This window comes from Bicyclus anynana, chromosome 13, assembly GCF_947172395.1.
Source record: "Bicyclus anynana chromosome 13, ilBicAnyn1.1, whole genome shotgun sequence".
Classification (NCBI taxonomy): Eukaryota; Metazoa; Arthropoda; class Insecta; order Lepidoptera; family Nymphalidae; genus Bicyclus; species Bicyclus anynana.
Window position 1 is genome coordinate 340,319 of NC_069095.1, and position 25,261 is coordinate 365,579.

Sequence of the window (25,261 nt, forward strand, 5' to 3'; positions counted from 1 at the left end):
ATGCATCAATGAAGTGCCACTGCATATAATGTTACCTACGTAGCTCATCATCATCATCATTAACAACCCATATTCGGCTCATTGCTGAGCCCGAGTCCCTTCTCAGAATGAGGGGAGGTTAGGCCAATAGTCCACCACGCTAGCCCAATGCAGATTGGCAGACTTCACACACGTAGAGAATTAAAAAAATTCTCAGGATTCGAACCCACATCCTCTAGAATCGGAGGCAGAGGTCATATCCACTGGGCTATCACGTCTCTTACTGGGCTATCACGTCTCTATAGTCAGTCTTATAGTCAGCATTGGACGGACGGCTGATAATGATGATGCTGTATATGTAATACCTTGATTTTGCTTAGAAAAGAAAATTATATTTACATAAACGATATAATTATAATTCATTATACAGGTACATGTATATTTAAATCAATCTACCTTTTAAAAAAACAAGAAATACTACGAAATAAAGAGAATTTAAAACGAAATTGTAGTAAAGTCTGCATTGCTGAGCCCCGAGTAACAATGGACGCGTATAGTATAAGAGCTGACCAAACTAACAAAGGCATGTAGTTAATTAAAATTTAAATTTTCACACTGCAGTACAATTATACTGTCGAAAAGATAGTGAGTAATGGACTTGAACCAGGACTTCAGATTTAATACCTTTATTTATTGTTTTTAACATTTACTATACGAAATATTGGTGTTTTGTTATTCCAAATTACAAGTGACTTCAAAATTATAAAAATGTTTTTACTAAACTAAAAAGCGAAAAATAACATCGTATGTGCTACCTTCTCAGTTTGCTCAGTGCGTTTGAAGGCGGTACCAAGGTTGTGCTGTGTTAATTACGGCCGTTTCTGAATGAACTGTTAGTTCAGTCAATCTGTAATTTAGGGTCAGGATAATTTAAGAAAAAGTTTGGCTACATATAACGTTAGGAGGGAATATAAATATGTTAACTGTAGATTGGCGGGGTCCCCCCTCCTGCTGTTTTTGTAAAAATCCAAAAAATGTTGAAACACGTTTTTCTCCAAATCTATAGGTTTTAGAGAAAATTTTATTAAACAAAAATGTAGAGGACAATGTGAACTAAATTTTATATCATCGAAGCAACATCATACGATTAAAAATACAAACAGTAGGTGGCGCTGAAGTATCCATAAAGGGTTTTTCGTTATTTTTGTTAACAAAAATTTGTTTTTCAGCTATACTGTGAATGCGAAAGTTATTTGTCATAAAAAAAGCTACAACGGTGCGTTGCATTATTTTGGGTTCAGCTTGAAAACGGTAAGTTGTATGAAAAAATTTTTTGAATTAAAGATTGACTAAACTGTCTGAAAATCTTAAATTTTTGATGATTTAAACGGCTTGAAGTATTACATCACTAACTTGGTACCGCCTTCAAACTGATCGCAATGAGCAAACTGAGAAGCTAAGAGCAAACTAGGAAGCGTCACAGTACGGACCATTTCGTTCGACTCCTAGACTATCGTACAGTACACAATACAAATGTCGTGGGCGGAAATTTAATACTTGAAATATATATTATTAAAAAACTGCGAATATGCAAAATGGTGAACGTGTGTATTGTCATACATTTTTATTGTTATAGAGTACGTCGTGAAATGAAAATCCCACGTTTTATTTTATTCATTTATTTAATCTGTACAAGTAATTTATTTACTTCTTTTTATTACCTTAGTATGTAATGTACCGCAGGGTACCGTACCGAAGTACCGTAGTGAAGGCACGTATGTTTTTTTTTTTATTCTCTACAAGTAAGCCTCGTACCGTCTGTGTCGGTAGGGTGGTAACTAGCCAGGGCCGAAGCCTCCCACCAGCCAGACATGGACCAATTAAGAAACCTCAATCGGCCCAGCCGGGGATGGAACCCAGGACCTCCGTCTTGCAAATCCACCGCGCATACCACTGCGCCACGGAGGCCGTCAAAATGTTCAAGTAAATGTTACTTTGTGGAAGATCATTGTGGAGACTAATTTTATTTAGAGTTTACTCCTTAAGAACCGATTTTTCATTTAGCCCCCGATATGAGAAAAATATGGGCAGTAAAATTGTACGCTAGCCACACGCATGACCTGCTGCTCCTCGGTTGCGCACCTTTTACTTTTCATGCAATAGTATTGGGAGGTACATAGTGTATGCTGTGGGGCAACATACAACTATTTAGACAGTCGATCTGAAAGAGTAAACTCCATTCGTGCGTCGGAGCTGACACATACTTTTTTTTTGGACTTATCTTTGAAACTGCAGACTAATTCACTAACTTTGATGTATGTTAGTTGACATTATACGACATTGAGGTACTATGTAACAAATGTCATCCGGTGCATACTGGCAACGTGGATATCATACAGTAGGTAGAAGACATTTGAATTTTGGATAGAAGCAGGCGTTACTTTGCGGAAGTTCATCATGATTATATAATGATTTATTTATTTTGCTATCATCCGCGAAAATTCGGCGAACCCATGCGACAACGTCACCCAGGTCCGACAAAATACTCAAAGAGTGACATTATATAGACATTTGAATTGATGTCATTCAAGATTTTAAAAAAAGCGTTAAAAATGGGTTAAAGTTACATTATTACAACATTATTAGTAGACTATTTATTATTAAAAAAGATGTAAAAATATAAATAGAATGAAATGAAGTAGGGGTTAAAGTATACATTGATTTCCACGCAGACGAAGACGCGGGCGTCCGCTAGTTTAGAAAAAAAAGCATTGTTTAGAAGAGGTACTTAAAGTAACAATCTACACTAATCCTTAACTACATCGTACATAACAACAGTTTGAAATCTCGTTGCTTCAACGCAACGTTTGAAACTTTCTAAGCTTAATTACCTACAACATTTCCTTGAACATTTCAAACAGAATTGTAAACTATAACTTCAAGTTAAAGTTAAGCTAGAGGTTAACACATTGCCAGTTTCTGACAATCAATCGCTAACTTAAAACAATTACCCTAGTGAAAAAACCCTGTATCTTTTTGCTGCGTTAATCCAACATAATAATCATAACAGACAGACCTATTTTAAGTCATCATCATCATCATTAGCAAACCATTTTCAGTTCACTGTAGAGCACGAGTCTCCTCTCAGAATGAGGGGGCTAAGGCCAATAGTCCACCATGCAGGCCCAATGCGTATTGGACTTCACACACGTGGAGAATTAAAAAAAAAATCAGGTATGCAGGTTTCTTCACGTTTTCCTTCACCGTTTGAGACACGTAATATTTAATTTCTTAAAATGCACATAACTGAAAAGCTGTATCCAGCTGTATCCTGGACCTACGCCCTCCGAATCGAAGGTAGAGATCTTATCCACTGGGCTATCACGGCTCTCTACTGGGCTATCACGGCTCTCTATTTCAAGGTACTGAACCCTAAAAATATGAGAACATCAATCAAGTTTTACACCACAATCTATTCGATTGAAGATCGATTGGACGTCGGCGGCGTGCAGAGAAAATTACTTTTATGTGCGAATATAAAAATTGGTTTTCTCACTCACAGTATTGTTTGACCGATTGCGGTCTCTATTGAAGTAAAATCTCTCGTGTTTTTTATTCGATGGTCCAGTTTGTATATTTCGATAGGCTGGACGCAATATCTATGGAAGTACAAAAGTATTATATGTCGGAAACGGGTTGACATTAGAAGCGAATTTAAAGGGCAAAACACTATTATCACTTATTATTGAATGAAAGTCTGTCAGGTCTAAGAAGTCCCACCAAGAATGTTACCAATAAACCCTCAAATGGCAGAGAATACCTTGAGCGATGTCCCGGACTTGTGACCGAAGGATGTAGGGTTAAAGACGTCCTTTAAAACTAGTTAACACTCCACTTCTCCACTCAAGTCATTCTCCCCGCCTATACCAAAATAATCTATCCGTCCAACATAAGGTGTGGACTGATCCAACGTCATGACAAAAATAAGCTAGTCGCCTACATAGCCAGTACTCGGCCTCCCACTAGTTTCAACCTAACTCACTGAACACTTCGTTCTATCTTGGCTTGTGACGACACAAACCGACCGAACTAATGACTCACTCGCGCCGACATATACAAATATATTTTGGTATTTTATGTTTACCCTGTTGTCGTCAAAGGGTTAAGTATATTTTATTGCGTGACAAAAACGAGAAATTCTCCAGAACAATCAAAGTCACCATCAAAACTCAACAAGTCGAGAAATGGTTCCTTATCTAACGGTTAAGAGCAATTCGTTTATGACGTACAACAAGTCTTAAACTAGTTATGCGTCATAAATAGATGAGTTTGTAGTACCTAAATGTAGCGACATTTTTCCACCAAAATCTTCCAATCCGCTCCAATCACCACTTGACAAAAGCGGAAATTTCACTTCAGCTCTACACCGTAGGTGGTTTTTTCGCACTCGGTAATCCTTTGACATGGCGTGAGAGACTTTCGTTGCGAGATTTCCTGTGAATAGGGCGCCAACTCTCTGTGGTTACGTAATGCTACTTGTAAGTATTGCGATTTTTGTAGTGCGCGAAAGTCTGAAGTGACTCTTGCTACTTTACTTGGTAGAAAAGGTTTGTTAATTACAAAATATTATTAAGAGAACTTCATCGTCGCGCCAGTGGTCACATAATTCAGAGTCGATGGACTTTGGGGCCCAAAGGACCTAATACCAGAAAGCGTAGTTGGTCGACCGCTTAGGTGGAGGTATATCAAGCGGGTTGCAGACAGCCGTTAGATGGTGGCTGCTCGAAAACGTGGTGTTTAAAAAAGCATTCCAGAGGATGTCTATTTGGCAGATAATGATAGGCCATTCACAACAGGCTCATGGTAGAAATGGCAATTTCATGTTCAATGTAGGCCATGAAAAAGGGTGATGTGTTAAAGGGTTAAAAACTAATGCTGCAGCTATGAAACAGGAAGTTGGTACTTAGAGGAACAGGCCCGTTGTCTATTGGAGGAGTGACCGGCAGAATATCGTGATGCTAATTACGGTGCTGAGGCAGCAAAAATTTTAATGGCACGCGAATAGCAGCTCTTAGGTCTAATTACAACATTTTTTGTATTAATGATAATACATAGTGCGTGTTTGGGGAACACGAAATTATTACGTTAATAGACTTTGCACACGAGATTACCTCTACGTTGAGTGTTAACTTAACCTTTCAGTTTCAGTTTTTGTAGGGAAAAACTTCGGAGAATATCCTGAAGATGATTTCGCTACTTCAACTATTGTGTTATTTCAGTTGTATCAAAGGTCAGGTATCAAGTGGTAGATAAGCACACATAACCGCATATTTACGAAGGTCGTTCCTTAATCAGAAACCTTGACGATGATGAATAAAATGTTATTTCATACTTTGCGATATATCCAGTTTTTAACCAGTTAGTCGCAATTCGGTTGTATGCACCTACAATTACATATTATAAAAAGTCACACTAATACTTTAAAGCAAAAATGTATGTGTGTGTTTGTTACCGATAATATACTCGTATATTCAGAAAACAAATATAACGATTTGAATCCAATTTTATATTTAGATTAGAGGACCCGATCAAGCTTAGTTTTAACTTATGTGCACTTCTTCCCTATCCCTCCCCTACCCTAGCCCTACCCTAACTCTACCCTATCGCTACCCTACCACTACCCTAAATAAACTCTCCTTAAAACCCATTCTCGAACTTCAAGGAGTATTCTAAAAAAGAATTAGCGAAATTGGTTCAGCCGTTCTGGAGATTTCCGCTTAGCAACACATTTCATACATTCATTTTTATATTATAGATAGGATTTAGGTCCTTTTCCCAAAATGTGATGGATTACGTTCGTAAATAATCAAAATATCCAACAAGTAAGTTTTAAATAAGTGCAAGCCTGAAAATCTCAACGTTCAAGTCATTGTAGCTAGACAATATGTTTTATGGCGCTATGAAACCAAGATAGGCCTTGATAGTGAAATATTTGATCCCTTTGGGCCAAGAGCTTATCCAGTATGTTGTAAAGTAAGTATCCATGTAAGTCGTAGCCCTGTCTTTATACATGATTAATATTTCACGTCCCAACGGGGTAACAAACACATAAAAATGTTGTAAATGGGCCTTAAGTACTCATAATATTATAATACGATGTTTTTTTATCGTAGCCTTTAAAAGAAAATCACACAGAATAACCATCTCCTTTTTGCGTACAATATTGTTGTACCATAGTTTATGGTTTAACCTTGAAATTTAGTTCAAAACAGAACTTAGTTTACTTTTTTTTTATTCTTTACTACACTTAACTACACTCTCATCTGATGGTAAGTGATGATGCAATCCAAGATGGAATAATAATAAAAATCATCATATAAAAGCAAGAATTATTGTTCTATAAAACATTGAACTAAATTAATAGTGTACAAATATTATACATACGGTAAAAAAGAAAAAAAACAAACACACCAGTCACAATCAGTCACAAATTCAAAAAGTCACAGTACTAAATTAAAAGAAAAAAAATCCAAAAAAAATAACACAAACAGTCATAATTACCAAATTAAACGAGAAATTATAAAGTTACAATTATATTATATTATTAATTATAAGCGATTGTTTAACAGAGGTAGCTCTTCAGCTTGGTCCATCCACTTTTAACTATAAAATCACTAAAACACATAGATTAATTCATAACACACAGATACTGTGTATTCGCAGGATTCGTAAGCTGTTATGTGCTCCGAAATAGGAGCCCTTGACGCATCGCTATGCTACGATAAGTACGCTTGTGTGCGTGTTGGCGCGGGTAATTAGCTTAGCTCTTACGCTCACATAGTCACAGAAGCGGCTTACGTTTGGTGTGAACTTGAGTTAGTCTGTAAGGTTATTATAGCTTGTCAAATTCGTTCGTAACACTCCCGATGTTCCACGCGGGCCGGAAGAGGGGGGTAGCGATGCCCCGCGCGCACGTATTCATACCCGCGCAGTTCTTCCCTCTACCCCCCGCGTACGATTTCATACCCGCGCAGTCTGCCCCTCCCTCCCCCGTCGCCCGCATATCATAGGAGTGTCATAAACGACTTGCCAAGTTCGTTGATGACTTTTGTATAGTTACTAACTGTTTTGTCTACTGTTTTAGCTTAAGGCTATAGTATAGTCTAAGCTAAAACAGCAATGTTTATTGTCTGTCGACGTTTTTAGGTTTATACTTTACGCAGTAAATGTGCTTATTAATAATACCCAACCACATTTATTGCCAGAGGATCGCAAAGTTCCGCTCCACTCACCTGCTTCAGTGAGCATTTATAATACCGTTTCGTAATTTATTTGGTCCTTTGATGTTCATACGTAACCTTTTATATGCTAAATGCAAAAGGCCGTAAATATTAATATATTAATCTTCAAAGGATGCCTCACAAAACAGCAGGTTTCGTTTGACAAATTGAAATACAGACAAAATACTTTACGCATCAAAAAATGTAAGCTCTTTATGGATCTTCTGAAGACCATGTTATGAACCGATCAAAGTGATTATGAGGCGTGCAATAATACTTGAGCCTTTTTTTTATGTCAATTTTTGCTCTTGATTGAAACATAAAGAATGAAAGCAGGTGTTCTTTGTGAAAGTTTTTGACGTAAAACAAACAACATGTAGGCGAAATTCTTACAATTATGGCCTTGAACAACTGCTTAACATTTATTTTATTGTTTTACATATATAAGTAGTATATATTTGTAATAGATATGTAAATTTAATAATATATCTACTTATATATATTTAATTATTTATATATATAATTATAATGTATTGCACTTTCCCGTTCTTTCTTCGCAAGTTCTCTCGTCTCGTCTCGTTGTCAGGGATTGCCTGGTAGAGATTACTAGTAATAAGGCCGCCTTTGCATGCTAAGTTTAAATTATCATTGTTAATGTTTTTTTTTTATATAATTGTATTTTTGTGTGCAATAAAGTATTTCTTCTTCATCTAAATATTACTGAGTCTACTCTCTATTCGTTGTCTGAGTAGAAACTCAGATAAAGCTCTACCCATTATGTAAAATAGTGATAAGTATATAAAGATATAGTATATATTGAAACGTGTTTGCATATTAGCACAGAATTAGCAAAATTAAGCCAATTTAGAAATTATCAATTCTCAAAATAACTTTAATGGCATTACGGCACAACCACAATAACCCAGTTTGAATAAAATTTAAGTGTCTGTCTGTATTTTAAATAAAATAAATATGTTTTTTCGAATGCTTATAGCTATTAAGGTGTTCTAAGTTCAACAGTTGTATTTTTGTCTCTTCTATTATAAAAGCTACTGGTATAATTGTAGGATACAAGGGAAACTTAGTAAGAAGTTAAAAAATCCTATAGAAAAATCCTATTTTAAAACTAATTATCAGTGCCAGATAACAGAGTATTGTACGCAGTAACATAACCTTCATCATCATCATCATATCAGCCAATAGATGCCCATTGCAGGACATAGGTCTTTTGTAGGGACTTCCAAACATCACGATCCTGAGCCGTCTGCAACTCGTTTGATGTCGTCAGTTCACCTGAACATTACATAGTTAAACGTAACCTAATGAGAAAAAGTCCTACTTCCGAGAAAAAAGTAGACGGCACTGACTTTTGAAGTCAAAACTTTTCTAATAAATAAAAAATACGGTCAGGTGGATCAAGCACATCGGTGGGAATTTTCACAAGCTTTTTAAAACTTTTAATGATGCTCCATAATACGCCGCGCCGGCAAAGATTAATGGATTTGTCCGCGGCGCCGGGAAATGTGCAGTGCGCACATTTTAATGATACTCGTATCTACTTTATGAATGTTACTGATGCGGTGTCTTTTTTATTCGTAACTTTATTACGTACTAGTAAACGCCGCGCGGTTTCACCCGCGTGGTTCCCGTTCCCGTAGGAATACATAAAATAGGGATAAAATAGCCTACAGCCTTCCTTGATAAATGGGCTATCTAACACTCAAAAAATTTTTCAAATCGGGCCAATAGTTCCTGAGATTAGCGCGTTCAAACCATCAAACAAACAAACTCTTCAGCTTTATAATATTATAAAGCTGAAATAGAGCCTCGCTGTTTCATCCGCGTAGCTCACTTTCTCTTGGGTATACGCTGATATAAAATGTTACTCCCTGATGATGTTGCTTTCTATTAGTGAAAGAGTTTTTGAAATCTGTCCAGTAGTTTTTTAGTTTATGGGAGTACTATTATACTCGTAGTAGAAAGACTTTGTGTATCATTCTTTCAGAAAACTACAAGATACAGAAGAGGAAGAATCCTCTTCCATAATTTTGTATTCTTTTTCACCTTTTTTGTCCCAAGAAATACATTGGCCACTAGATTACAGATAGGGCTTCCCTTACAAATTAAAAAAATCTTAGAGACAAAATATGGTTTCTAACTTTAGATCTAGAATAAGTATTACGCTCCTTCTCTGAATCTCTTTATTACACTATATTGATGTTTGTAACGTTTATTAATAACATTTTAAAAGTCAAATATAAATTCCGAGTAAATATATAAAATATCCCAAAATTGTATTAACCTAGGACAATAGACATAGAATTCCCAAAAAAAGGTTCAAATGAGGTTTTAATTATAAACACGACACGCCACTGTTTGTTATAACAGCACACACAGTCAACACGTGAGGTCAAATGAATGGCAAGCGACTATAAACAATTAATTAAAGTTAATCAACCGTAAGTGAAACTTACGTAAGTAAGCGTTGGATCAATTTACCGTCGGAAATTAATAAAGCGTTCAAGGGTTATATTTACAGTGTAATTATGGACGGCTGTTTAAAAGTTGTTCCCTAGTTTAATTTCATGAAACCTGAGTTTCGGTTTTCGTATAAATTGGCAGAGGTTTTACAATGTACATAGTTTCTTATATCGTAAACTATAATTGGATTGGATGTAATTTTCATTTCAGTTAATACTCGTACCATATATTATTTTAACAATATATTTTGACAGCCTACGAGGCGCAGTGGTATGCGCAGTGGATTTACAAGACGGAGGACTTAGGGTCGATCCCCGGCTAGGTAGAAAACTAGATAATAAAAATTTTAATAAAAAAAATACAACCGACTTCAAAACCTAAAAACGTACCCACTAAACTAAAAAGCGAAAAATAACATCATAATATGTTCTACCTGCTGATCAGTATGAAGTCGGTGCTTAGCCGGTGTTGTCTTAATTTAAGCCATTTCTGACAGGACCACATAAAACAACACTGTCTACAAAATCTAAATCTATAAGATATGCTCACATGGCTTGAATTAATACATCAAAGGCTTAGCACCGCCTTCATACTGATCAGCAGGTAGAACATATTATGATGTTATTTTTCGCTTTTTAGTTTAGTGGGTACGTTTTTAGGTTTTGAAGTCGGTTGTATTTTTTTTATTAAAATTTTTATTATTTTTCAATTTTTAGTGTAAAATTTCATCTCAAACGAATACATCAGACCCTTAATGACAGTCACAACCCATCTTGGTACAAAATTCTCAGCAATACAAATTAATCAAGCCCAAGCACAAGGTAGCTACCGTAAACCGTCAAGGGGTTCCCTTCATTGACCTTGGTCTTCATCATCAGACCCCTAATAACAGACACAACGCATCTAGGTAGAAAGTTCTCAGCAATACGAATTAATCAAGGCCAAACACAAGGTAGTTACTGTAAACTGTTAAGGAGTTCCCTTAATTGTCCTTGGGCTCCATCACCAAACCCCTAAATAACAGTCACAACCTATCTATGTGGAAAGTTCTCATTAATACAAATTAATCAAGCCCAAACACAAGGTAACTGCTGTAAATCGCCAAGGAGTTCCCTCGTCTGTTTTATGACTCCATCATCAGATCGATTTTAAACCTTCATAATTTTGTATTTCTTAAAGGTACTAAATGGAAAAGTTTACGAACACACTAGACACTCATATAATTTTCGAAAGTTTCCCTCAATTTCTCCAGGATTCCATCATCACATCTTGTCATGATGGCAATGGGACCAAATGGGGACTATACCGTTTCAAACAAAAAAAGAATTTTTGAAATCGGTCCAGGCGTCTTTGGGTAATCGGTGTACATACATAAAAAAAAAAAAAAAAAAAATACCGACCGAATTGAGAACCTCCTCCTTTTTGAAGTCGGTTAAAAATAGGTAATTCTATTTTCTTTGCTCGCTACGCCCATCTATCAAAAAGCGTCTATCAAAGTTTTATTCGAAACTACGACTCTATATATAATATTTTCTCTTTGACTAGCATATGTCAATTGATTTGGTGTTTATTTTAAAAGGTTGAACCAAGATTCAAACAAGTCTCGGAAGACCAAGTCGGACTATGGCCCTTATTAGAAGGCTCAAAGTTACTCAGCGGGTGATGGAGCGAGCTATGCTTGAAGATTCCCTGTGTGGTCGAATCTAAAATGAGGAGATCCGCAGACGAACAAAAGTCACTGACATAGCTCAACGAGTCACGAAGCTGAAGTGGCAATGGGCAGGTCACATAGCTCGAAGAGTCGATGGACGTTTTGGTCGCAAGGATGCTGGAATGGCGACTCCGCACCGGAAAGCGCAGTGTTGGTCGACCCCTACTAGGTGGAGGGTCCTCCGAGGATATCAAGCGGGATACTGGCGGCTCAAGACCGTTGTGCTTGGAGGTTCATGCAAGAGGCCTATGTCCAGCAGTGGACGTCTATCGGCTAATAAGTTAAGGTAAGGATAATAAAGACCAAAATAGTGATTAGGCCAGCTGGCCCTGTAGTGGGCTATTAAAACAGGCTGATAGTGATAATGATGATTAATTACCACCTGTCCTTCACAACCATTAATCAGAATTAACCACTTAATCGGAAGCAATAAAAAAGGTTTCCTGAAAAAATGTTGGTGACTCTAAAAAACTTTTCAAGTACTCTTCCAACGAGAACTTTTAAATTGATCACTAGGGGATAATAATTAAAAGGACGGTCAAGGGTAAAATTAATGAGGGTAATTATGAATTTCATTAACTTGATGCGCCTGTTCATCACAGCCATTAATTAGGATTATTGAGTCACATTTAGTGCTATCATCTGTCTGTGTTTGCATAAATTTATGCCACTGGCTCTCCAGGCAAAGCGCTGTGACTCATGCCGGATAAAGATCTTTAAATGGTCTTTTATCACAAGTTTTTGCGAATCATCATCATCAGCCCCTTTATCGCCCCCCTGCAGCGTCACTCACGTACTCACCTGACCTCACTCCGTACAGGAGAGGAGGTATGGAACTGCAACCCACCACACTGCTTGGGCTACCGTGCCATGAAAAAACACTGAATCTTTAGATACAGTATTTTATGGTAACACCCATATACTGGCATTAAAATAATTCATTTAAGACATAAAATAACCTGAGAAATGCACTATTAGTATACACTGGTTCTAGCAAATAGTAAGGGATTAAAAGTCTTTTATAGATACAGTGTTTTGTCATGACACAGCAGACGGGCCTACACTGATACTGCTTTATGTTGTAAACAGAAACCAAGTACTCTAATTCAGACAGTATTAAATGTCAACTCATTAATTAGAGTAACAAATAACGAAGTACGGTCTTGTAACATTATACTGTTTACAAGTAATCTATTATTTTTAAACGCAGCTTTAGATGACAAATCTTATATGCTTATATGCCTTTTGTTAAGACGTCATTTGGAAACCGGTAGGGAAATGGGTAAGTTCCGCTAATACTTTTACTACTACGTTAAGTTACCTTGGAACATTTTTGCTTCACTTAAAACATTTTTTGATTTGTTTTTGAATTATTGCAGACCCACATTTGTCACAGCATGCACTAAATATAAGGCCTATACTACTCCACTAATCCGATTCTACTCAGTAGTGTTATTCTTCGAGAAAGCAGTTGAACACTCGAAAGATTATTAAATAAAAAAAAATGAAGAGTTCTTACAATTAAGTTCCTTCTCCGTCAGTGGTAGCTTTAAATGACTGTAACCAATTTAATTTTGTTTATATGCACTAATAATTCATCCTATCAGGTACAAATAATCATAAGTCCATTAACGTAAGTCATATTTTTTCAATAATTATCTTAATGAGAGTGTATCGACAAAGTACAATAGCTCGTTAGTCTCGCAAGGTTAGTGCAGTAGTATGGCGTAAACGGTCGTCGATTACTCGGTTAATGAGCCTCTTTATTTGAACGGGTAAACACTATGCCAATGTCATATAATAGGGGCCAATGTAGCATGAGTGATTTTTGAGAAATGAGGCGAAGCCGAGTTGTACAATAGACAGCAAGAGTGCTACTATGGCTAATTACGTGTAGAGGCATACATTTTTTTTCTACGACCATGATAAAATAAATAAAAGAATTAACAAAACTTGTTTGGCATGGCCTCCTCGATTTTGTATCGGCGTAGCATCCTAGATTTAGTTTCGGTCTTTCTATCGGCCATCCTAGATTTAGTCTCCTAGATTTTATCTCTTTTATAAGCCTGAATTTTTGTTGCCAAAGCCATGGAACTATTTAAAATTTTAAAAAAACATTGTAGCATGATTTACCCATGTCGTAATTAACATTAACCAAACGACCTGTAGGAGTTAATAGCTTTGTGATATGGTTTGAGGTTTTATATTGAGTGGATTACGAAATGGGAGTAGAAAAAATTTCTTTCTTTAAATATTTCATTTAAGGTTGTCTGGAGGAGATCGGTTTTAGCGATAAGACCGCCTTTGCGCATCTTACTTTTCTATTTTTTTTTTCTCTTATTTTTTGTATCTTATTTGTATGCAATAAAGAATTAAAATAAATAAATAAAATGAAAAAATATTTATACATCACCATCAACAACAATACCACGTACTCGTAGAGAGAGATGAATATCTTAGTATTCTATGAATTCATCGTGCGGGTGCCGAAATGCCGGGTCCATCGTGAGGCAGTGGACTTGTGACCCGGACGTTAATTAAGGAATTCCTTCATAACATATTAATACTCATTATGAATATTATTTAAACGGGTACATACCACGATAAAACGTCGAGAGTGTTGAGTTTGTAAACAGACAAAAACGCGACGTTGTAAAAAGAGAAAAAAGAACAAGAGTCAACTTCGCATCTCGCAACTTCAGTCCCGTCGTGATCACGATCCATGCAACTGGGTCGAAATATCGACATTAAAAATCTCGTCGTTTTATCGTGGTATGTACCCGTTTAAATAATATTCATAATGAACTACCATGAAATAAGTTTAAAAACATTACATTAATACTTGTCTTCTCTGTTTATGTAATTCTCCCTGTCCAGCCAAAGGTAAGAGCAGCGTTGGTCGAACCCCCACTAGGTGGACCGAGGACATCAATCGGTTTGCAGGGAGCTGCTGGATGCTAGCGGCTTGAGACCGTTTTGTTGATCATGCAAGAGGCCTATGTCCAATAATGGATGCCCACGTATTGAGGCTTCAACGTTAAATGACTATCGCAGGCACTCAGGCCATATTAAATTTTACCCATTATGGCAAAGGCTAGTATAAATCATAATATGTTGCATATTTGCACATTCTGCTATACTCGTATGCCGATGCAGTGTATACGGTCACCGGTGGTGTATGAATAGAAGCAATGTGACACCTTTAGGTAATACCTATTACCTATCGCACAGGAGACCGTGCTCGGATCGGACAGGAAATATTGCAGCGTCGACCGCACCTGCTACTTGTTACGTTTATTCCGTACCATTTATTGTAGCACACTGAAATATAGAGTGAAATAAAGTTTAAAGTTAGTGAACACAGACTAAACAATTTTACCATTGCAATGAAACACGTAGGTTTTCATTTGTACGCTATTGGCGTACTTAGAACTCATACAGAGTGTTTGTTTCTTCATTTATTACATTTACGGAACCCAAAGTTTGTTTCCTGATTCTTACTATGAATAGGAATACTAGGAACACACCTATGCATCTTACTTGTAGTTTATTGCAACGTCAACTTATTAAACGAAATTTTAGTTGTTATTCATCATCATCATTATCAACCCATATTCGGCTCACCGCTGAGCTCGAGTCTCCTCTCAGAATGAGAGAAGTTAGGCCAATAGTCCACCACGCTGGCCCAATGTATTTGCAGAATTCACACACGCAGAAACTTAAGAAAATTCTCTGGTATGCAGGTTTCCTCACGATGTTTAGCCTTCACCGTTTGAGACACGTGATAAACGTGATAGAGCTGTGATAATCCTGTGGATATGACCTCTGCCTCCAATTCTGGAGGGTGTGGGTTCGAATCCGGTCCGGGGCATACACCTCAAACTTTTCAGTTGTGTATATAAATAAGTAATTAGTTGTTATTATTAATGAAGAATCAACACAATGCTGCATTGTAAGCATGCATTAATGCTCTAAATGCATTGTATGAAATTTTCATTTTAATAATCGTATTTTATCATGAAATCAAGTTGCAGATGGAACAAAAACATGAAGTTTTCTCCGAAAATGCGCTGAACGTGACGTATGTCAGAGAAAGGTGTTGAGCAGTGAAGTGGATTCATTCGTAACGAATGAATAAATTATCAAAATGTGGGAAACGTGGTGTCCCAGCTTTCCGTACCCTTGTCAGCTTTGCCGACTAGTTTATTTATATCTCAGACTGTCAATCTGTTAACTCTAAACTCCATAACATTTAAACGAATTTTAGTGCACTTTTCATTTTCATTCATAATATTTTTGTGTACAATCCTCCGAAACGGCTTGACCGATTTTATCAACGTTTTTGTGAGTATGGTCTGAGAATACTAATTTGTAAACTATCTTATTAACCTAACCTAACCTAACCTAACCTATCCCCACCTCCCACTTTTAAATTACGATTTTGTATGAAAGAAATTTTGTTGAAAACCTGTATGGCTGAACAACGTTACCTTTTTTTTTTTTTTAAAAAGAATATTTGAATATTTATAATATGACCAATATTCCCATTCCCCTCCAACTAGTCGGAAAAGACTGTGCTAGGAGTGGGTACGACAATAGACCAACGGGGTGAGGATCGAACTACCACCCCTCGGTGATGAGTCCAACCGCTCTTACCGTTGAGCTATTGAGGCTTCAAAGTAATATTGTATATAGTAGATCTAGGAAGATTATTCCTAAACTATCATTCATCTCTCCTACCCCCACTCCTACTTTTAAATCACAATTTTAGTATTTTTGTATGAAAGAAATGTATATTGCATAACAACGTCACCTATATTTTTGCTGGTGGGAGGCTTCGGCCGTGGCTAGATACCCTACTGACAAAGACGTACCGCCAATCCTCCTTATGTTACCAACGCATACTGGGGTATTTCGGGCATATTATGGTGGTGGTGGACCTTGGTGACTGCAGTTTGGAGAAATTAATAATAACAGGCATCATTGACGGTAAAAGACCGAGGGGCCGCTCACCAACATGGTGGGCTGACCAGCTAAAGGAGGATAAAGGGACGAAGTTCTACACTATAGCAGCGATGGCCACCAACAGAAGCCGATGGAAGGCGTGGACCCGCAGGAGGCTGGGATCTTACCAGGACCACGATCTTCAGTAATGAAGGAACGACTATAGAGAGAGAGAGGTGTAAAATGACTAGTGATTTATACCCTCATTTATAATCTGTTTCGACGATAGAAAGAGAGAGAGAGGTGTAGTGTTACTAGTGATTTATACCCTCATTTATAATTTGTTTGTTGGTAAACAGTACTCGTCAAGAAAGGCTGCAGTGCAAATAATATGATATCGGGAAGTCTGGAGAATGTATGTTTTATTTCATTTAAACAGTGTGTACGAAAACAAAGTCGTAATTTCAAACAAACAGGTCGCGTAATTGCAATTTCTGAACCACCCAACACTGAACTAAAATCACACGAGTGCTAATTAATCTATAATACGGTTTCGTAGTAAATACGACATCTGCCTCCGATTCGAAGGGCGTAGGTTCGAATCCGGTCCAGGGTATGCACCTCCAACTTTTCAGATATGTGCATTTTAAGAAATTAAATATCACGTGTCTCAAACGGTGAAGGAAAACATCGTGTGGAGACCTCCATATCAGAGAATTTTCTTAATTCTCTGCGTGTGTTAAGTCTGCCAATTCAATTGGGCCAGCGTGGTGGACTATTGGCCTAACCCCCCTCATTCTGAGACTCGAATTCTGTAGTGAGCCGAATAAGCAGTGATTTGATAATGATGATTAAAAAAATAACTTAAGTCCACTTAGCCTGTAGAATAGTCGTTAAGTTGTAATTGGTTAAAAACAACAAGCATAAAAAACTGAAAAAGACCAAGTCAGTAAATGTTGTATTGCAAATACTGTTCCATCAGTTGTATATTGTAAATCGATATATATATTCAATCAATCTTCTACAGTGGGAAACGGAGCAGATGGCTCAGGAATAAAATATGAATAAGATGTCACTATACATAGTAAGCCCCCGGGAATCGGCCGAGTTTAAACATTCAGTAGTGCATTAGTAATTGCTCGTTTCAAATTTCGAAATATATCAACCTATCTTAACAGCCCACTGCCGGGCCAGGGCTCTTTATATGAGAGTATATGGAGCTTAGACCCACCACGATGCTTTTTTTTGTATTCTTTACAGTTAGCCCTTGACTACAATATCACCTGGTAAGTGGTGATGCAATCCAAGAAGGAAGCTGGCTAACTTGTTAGGAGGAGGACAATCCACACCCCTTTCGTTTTCCACACGTCATTCGGCGCATACGCTTGGCGGTACGTCAGTCGGCGTCACGGAGGCCATAAAAATTTCAAAGACCACAAACAGATGTAATGATGTAATGATAATGACCGTAACCAACAGCTTAACAATATTTCCGAGGCAAGGGATGAAACATCTTTTATTTATCATCATCATTATCATTATCAGCCGATGGACGTCCACTCCTGGACATAGGCCTCTTGTATACACTTCCAAACACAACGGTCTCGAGCCTCCAGCATCCAACGGCTCCCTGCAACCCGCTTGATGTCCTCGGTCCATCTAAACCTATTCTAATATAATATAATATTATATATTATAAATAAATTTATAAATTATAATTGGATTGTTCTAATATTTTAAATTTTCTGTTTGCCTAATCTATACTAATATTATAAAGCTAAAGAGTTTGTTTGTTTGATTGATTGAACGCGCTAATCTCAGGTCCAAAACTGGTCCAATTTGAAAAATTCTTTCAGCGTTAGATACCCCATTTATTGAGGAAGGCTATAGGCCATATTTTATTCCCGTTTTCTTACGGAAACGGGAACCACGCGGCTGAAACCGCGCGGCGTCTAATAGTCTATTATAAAAAGGCTCTACATTCATTTTACTCGAAAACCCACTAAAAAACAAAATATTACTTAACACTTTAAAATTCTACTTTGTATGAAAAATGGCAAATTTTATAAGCTGCTTAGTCCTTCCAGCAAAGTACCACTTTACGTTTCAAAGTAACATTTTCTCGTCAATTTAGTTGAATGAAAAGGACGTTCTGGTCTAAATATTGTATTTTTCGAATAGATAAAAAAAATACCAAAATTACACGCTCATAATAGCTTCACCTGTAACTATGTATGTTAGAAAATATTAATTAGACCCTCTTCCCGGTCTTCGATTAGGATGAAATTTTGCACACGCTCTGAGTTCTGATGATAATATATGACTAGCTAAGAAACGTCATTACAAATCCAATATGGCGGCCTCCCCAAGATGGCGGACTGGCTGTTTGAAATCCACCCCCATCCATATGGATATCAAATGAAAGGTTTTGTTGAAATACGAAATAACATAGTCACGTGACTTAAATTCAATATGGCGGACGTCCAAGATAGCGAAGAGACTATTGATATACAAGCCCATGATATGGATATCAAGCGTGTTTTTTTAATTTTTTTAACTATTCATGTTATTTATTATTTACTTTTATTTATGTCGTTATTAACGTCCGTCATTAACGGCCTACTATACAGGGATATGCCTCCTTTTTTGTAGATAGGGATATGGAGCTTCAACCCACGCTGCTCCTCCAATGCGATATGGTGGGCTTTGGATGATAATGATAAATTAATAATTACTACTGTCAGATGTTAATCATAGTAACCGAGACTGAAGGGCCTAATATGCTCTCTGAGGCACTAGGTAAAGGTTCTTCTACGTAAAGTTCAATTTTTCACAAATCCCGCGGAAATTATGGTTTTTTTATAGATAATAACTAATGTGTTAATCCAGGATATCATGCTGAGCTCGAGTATCCTCACAGAATGAGAGGGGTTAGGCCAAATAGTCCACTACGCTGGCCCAATGCTGATTGGGATAATTAAGAAAATTCTCAGGTATGCAGGTTTAACCACTAGATATTTAATTTCTTAAAATTCATATAACTGAAAAGTAGGAGGTGCATATACCGGGCTGGATTCCAATCAACACTCTCCAGAATCGGAGGCAGAAGTCATACCCACTGGGATATCCAGGGTATAATCTATCTCCATTTTAAATTATAGCAAAATCCTTTCAGTTGCACGAAAGACTAACAGACAGGCGTACAAACATCCATACAAAATTATAATATTAGTAAGATTAAAATATAGCTTTTTTTGTGAATAAATGTAGATTAAAAACCATTTATGTTCTGCAAATGCTTTTCAAAAAGCACATTGCAGTTTTTTCTTTACTACCTACTGTCCTATACCCTATTGTCAAATAGACTATTGTCCATAAAATTAATTCAACGTGAATAAAGCAGTAAGCTGACTGCTTGTTATAATAATTCGATATTCTAGGACTTCCATTCACAAGATTAAATAATATTATCATGACAGAGTTCGCATCGCGCGGTCTTTGTTAAAAGAGGGAATTCAATAACGGATGTAGGTCAAGATACGCGCGAGTCAAGAATCTAAAAATTACTCGCACCCCCATTCATTTTCATGAATACTTGAGAAGCTTAGCAATCCTTTTAATTTATTCTTAAACAATGGCTAGAGAATACAGTGAACTTCTCGAGTATTGTTCTTATACTTTAGCGTTGTCGTAGCGTCGACTAAGTAGTTCTTTTATATTGCAACATGGATTGGATATGCAATGAGTTTTAATAACAAACCAGTCCCATTCATTTGAGTCTTTGAAGATTGTCTCTAATTTGCGACTTTGTTTACGTGCATTCATTTTCTGTTGTATCCTTCTATTGAAAAACAATCTTTTGGTAGAATTCTTAGTTTTTAACTAAGTAAATACTCGGTCATATCTAATGACTACGTATTTGCGGTGCTTGCCTTTGAGACTTTGACCTAGGTTATCAGACACCAAAGTTTATCTATGCGTCAAGTGACCCTAAGGGTAAGTCTTGCCATCCATAGGGTAACCACTATGGATGGCAAGACTTACCCCAAATACTGACGCTGTAACAGTATTTTGGGTACCTTTTATTTATTTAAAATTTAGATTTGATTATACTTTACTTTTTATTCTTAATTTATATGTATCTTGTAAAAAAATGTTTTTAACTACACTTAAACAAAAATATCAAAGCTAGGAGTTGGGAAGTTGGTGGTGTTACACCTCGTGCCATTTTAAGCCGTCGGTCGCGGCTATTTAGGTTTTAGTTAGCATTGAAAAAACTGATTCAAGATAGAAAAATTTAAAAAATCCGAAATAAAATATAACTTGGTCACCCTAGGAATTTTTGTAAAACTATTCAAATTAGTTTTAGATAATTAGGTGGTGTATCTACTATCTACCATTTGCGTACTATCCATTTATTACGGGACACCCTGTATATTTGTTAACTCGCTTGTTGGTGGTGGAATATAAGTCGTCCCTAGTCTAGGATAAGGTGTTGTTTGTAAAGTTTACCTTCATTGCGCTAATCTTTTTACTAAAAATAACAAATAAATTGTCTGTCTCTTCTTTTAGTTTGTTCAGAATGTTATCTTTAAGCTACTCCTGTATTAAAGAAAAAGATTTTAGTAAATCGGGAAAAAAAAGAAATAACGCTTATATTAAAATTGTGCCAAATAACACAATGCCTAAGCGCAGTTATCGATGCCTTACCATTATTTAAGTTAGTATTAAAAATAAATATATAAATCAAGAGAAGATATACTGGTTTATTAACAAGGTGTAATACTGTCGTAAAAAGCGATTTTGTTTTTCCAAAAATATATTTGTTAATGAGTGTTATTAGTATTTTGTGGGATGTACACGTATGTATACATCTCGACACACACACACATACGTACACAGACACACACACCAACGACCTACACATGTCAAAAAATATTAAAAATTATTTTTCAAACTCTTAATATTTTTTCGTACATTGAACAGTTTACAAAAAAAAATATTATTGCCTAGAAACTTATAAAACTCTATACTATATAACTGCTTAGTTTAAATATTTCATTTTTTACTGATTGAAATATAAAATAATTAATTTATTTGTGTTTAGAAAAAATATTAGAAACTGTTTAATTATTTGTTCAGACTTACCTAATCATTTCAATTATTCTTCACCTTCTTTTACAATTCAAGTTTTTTCAGTCATTAAATTCACAAATAAAATCCTGTGTACACTTATTGAGTTCATACACCATTTAAAGTATTTGAAAGAAACCAATCAGTCAAAAAAATATCCATTTGAAATAATCTTCGAAGTAGAATAAAAATAATCAAATTATATTACGACCACTTTTATATACTAAAGGTTTTTAATGGAATCTGAAAACACGTAGTTATAGACGCGTAGCTAGTTCTACGTCGTAGCCGCTTGCGTGCGTTCGCCGTAGAGCTCGGTTATCAACTGGCGCTACGAGTGCTACGCCGTAGAGCCGTTTAACAATAGGATAAACTAGGAAGTAAAATATCCTATTCTAAAGCCAACTTCTATGTGGATTGTTAGACAACAAACAAATTAAAAATAAAGATATGAATTATTAGTTGTTTTAAACCTAATAATAATTTAAATTAAGTTATTCTTAAATAAATAAATCAATGGCAATGTCACGATTCAGTATTTCACTACGAACGAAGTCGCTGGCATTAGCTAATTGACAGTATAAGTTGGACTTTTATTAATAATTTTATAAGAGAAATTAAAGAAGGCAATATTTTAATGGTTCCATTTACGTTTCATATATAATTAAATACTTTGGTATGGTTAGTTATTATATCAGGTAGAACGTAGGATAATAAAGCACAGCAGCAATTATTTCAGTAATTATATGATAAAATTGTACACAATAATTTAGTCCACAAAATTAAACTAATTGTAGCTAATTTAAAGGGAAAATAAAGCTCCAATTTTAATTTTGTTTGTGTTGTAAGCGATATTCACATCTAACGTACTTAAAATATGGGTTAAAGCTAAGTACCCATATATTAAAACCAGCGGACGCCCGCGACTTCGTCCGCGTGTAAATCAATGTAAACTTTCAATCACTATTTCACCACTTTAAGGGTTGTATGTTAAAAATTCTTGAATCACACTATTTTTCCTATTTTTTTTATGATTTATGAACACATTTGTGACACAACTGTAACTCTTTCTTCACAAACTTTCAACCCCTATTTCACCCCCTTATATATTTATTTTAAGGTCAAAAAGTAGCCTATGTTTGTTTCTAAGGTTTCCTATTTACCACTATATCAAAATTAATCTTTATCGGTTCAGCTGTTTAGCCGTAAAAAGGTAACAGACAGACAGACAGACAAACTTACTTTCGCATATATAATATTAGTGTAGATGATTATACAATTATTTTGTAGGCAATATATATAATAATACTTTTTGTAGGTGTTTTTTTACCTAACTAATCGATTGGAATGAAATGATGTGTGTTTATTTCAATGGTTTCTTGAATAGTTTGATAAATAAATACACCCGGTAGATAGCACTGCAGTGGGTAAAATTTTAATGTTGTGACGGTACGGAGTTCGCCGGTTTCATCATCATCAAATTAATTATTAATCACTAGCGGACGTGTCCGCGTGGAATTTAGGTTTTCACAAATCCCTCGGGAACCATGAATTTTTCCGGGATGACAAGTAGCCTATGTGTTAATCCAGAGTAAAATTTATTTCCATTCCAAATTTCAGCCAAATCACTTTAGTAGTAGCGGCGTTAAAGAGTAATAAACATCCAAACATCCACACAAACTTTTGCGTTTAGCAGGAAAGTAGGATGCTAAATCTACTAAAGATAAATGTCGTCACATAATTTGTTTTCCTAAAGCTGACATTTCACTGGTACTAAACTCTGAATCAGTTGCTACAGATGCCATTCATACCAGCTCAACTCCGGTACAATGCAATTGGCTCACTAGCATTGCAACGATCTACAACCAGCAATATAAACATACTTTGCAAATATACCCCAATTGTATAAATATTATACAATTGGGGCAGATTTAAATATGTACAATACTGAATTTGTCCTCCATTTATTTGGAATACAAATTCAGTTCATCACAAGAGTATCGTGCGTGTCAGATTTATGTCCATGATATAATAATGACGTTAAATTATTTGTAAATATATCGTGATTAAACTGGAGTAACATAGCCCAGTGGATATGACCTCTGCCTTTGATTCGAAGGGCGTAGGTGCGAATCCTGTCAAGAGCATGCTGCACCTCTAACTTTTCAGTTATGTGCATTTTAAGAAATTAAATATTACGTGTCTCAGACGGTGAAGGAAACCTGCATACTTGTAGGTGGACTATTGGCCCAACTCTTCTTATTCTGAGAGGAGATGATGCGAATTCTGCTAATATTAAGCATTTCTTTCATCTAAGAAATTTCCAGTTAAAATTCTAAGCCTGTAGTTGTAGTGTATCATGGTCATTAATAAATGTAAAGTTATCACCCAATACCCGGAAAGCGCAGTTGGTCGACCCCATAGGTGGACCGAGCGGGTAGCAGGGAGCCGCTGGATGCTGTTGGCTCGAGATCGTTTTGTTTGGAAGTTAATGCAAGAGGCCTTTCCGTCCGTGGCCACTAGGGGTTGGCCGTTGTGTGTAGGTCCATTTGGTGCCGGTTCCTGATAGAGTCACTCCAGCCAAACGAGCTCGCTCCAGAAGCTTAGCAGGCCGCCCAGGTCGCCGAACGCCTCACGGAGTGTTGCTGGGGAGCCAATGTGTGCTGCACGTTGTTCAGATACACCTCTCTATCTTATCTATCTTATCATAAAATCTCTATCTTAGCAGATGCAAGAGGACTATGTCCAGCAGTGGACATCCAACGGCTGTTAATAATGATGATGATAATGACCCTAAACCCAATCGCATTGGAGTAGCGTGGTTTCTAAGCACCATCTCCTTTATGGAAGGAATCCTGGCTCTGTAGTTTTTCTGATAATGATAATTGATACTTCCACGCTTTTCTGAATCTTGGTAGACAAACACACACAAGAAAAACAAAGTGTTTCTATAAACGTTCCGTCTATACCTTATGATATACGGAACCATAAAAAGCATATTAAAATTGTAATGGAGAACGTATGTTATCCAGCGTTATTGAATATGCCTCGATGTGAGTTATCAATGAAAATATGCGGTTATTCGAAGCGTCTTGCGCTAGGAACAATGAAAGGCCATTACGCTCGTCGTAGGATTTGTTAGAATGAAATATTATAATGTTATGATAATATTACACGTTGTTAGACTATCATACAAAGTTGAGTATGACCTAGTTGTATAATGTTAAACATTAGAAATATTACTATAATTTTATGTTTGAATAGTTATTACTGATTCGCAAAATCTGCTTCGTTCATTCAGTAGTTTGAATCTTTGCATCATGGGGTGCTTGTTTCGAGTCCTGACAACTTTTCAAAGAAGTTTTTCAACAACAAAATATTTTTTAATTTGCTGTTGTACACATACAAACATCACGTTCACCGTCCAGTGAGCCCAACGTGGGCTCACGCCAGTTTCTCCCCACAAGTACTTGTGCCCAATGTGAATTCATAGTACTTATGAACTCTTTAAACGTTTTGGAACTTTTTAGGTGGTAAGATAACTTTGTATAGGAACTGTGAACTTGTTAGGAGTACGTAATAATTTATGTAGCACAGCTTTCGTTACGTACACAAAATGTCCTATTTATAATCATAACCATTTAAACCGACATTTTTTCATTCAGTAGTTTAGATCTTTGGATCATGAGACCCAGTTTTGAGCCCTAAAAACTTTTCAAAGAATTTTTTGCAA

General features: G+C 36.3%; 1 protein-coding gene across 1 annotated transcript in view; it reads right to left on the reverse strand.

Annotated features, from left to right (window-relative positions):
- The window catches only part of LOC112058085 (octopamine receptor), a 59,374-nt gene extending 37,541 nt beyond the window's left edge, over positions 1 to 21,833 (reverse strand). The window contains exon 1 of the mRNA XM_024098763.2: positions 21,544 to 21,833. The gene's annotated coding sequence lies outside the window, so the exon portion shown is untranslated. The remainder of the gene's footprint in view (positions 1 to 21,543) is intronic.
- Between the last annotated feature and the right edge of the window lie 3,428 nt (positions 21,834 to 25,261).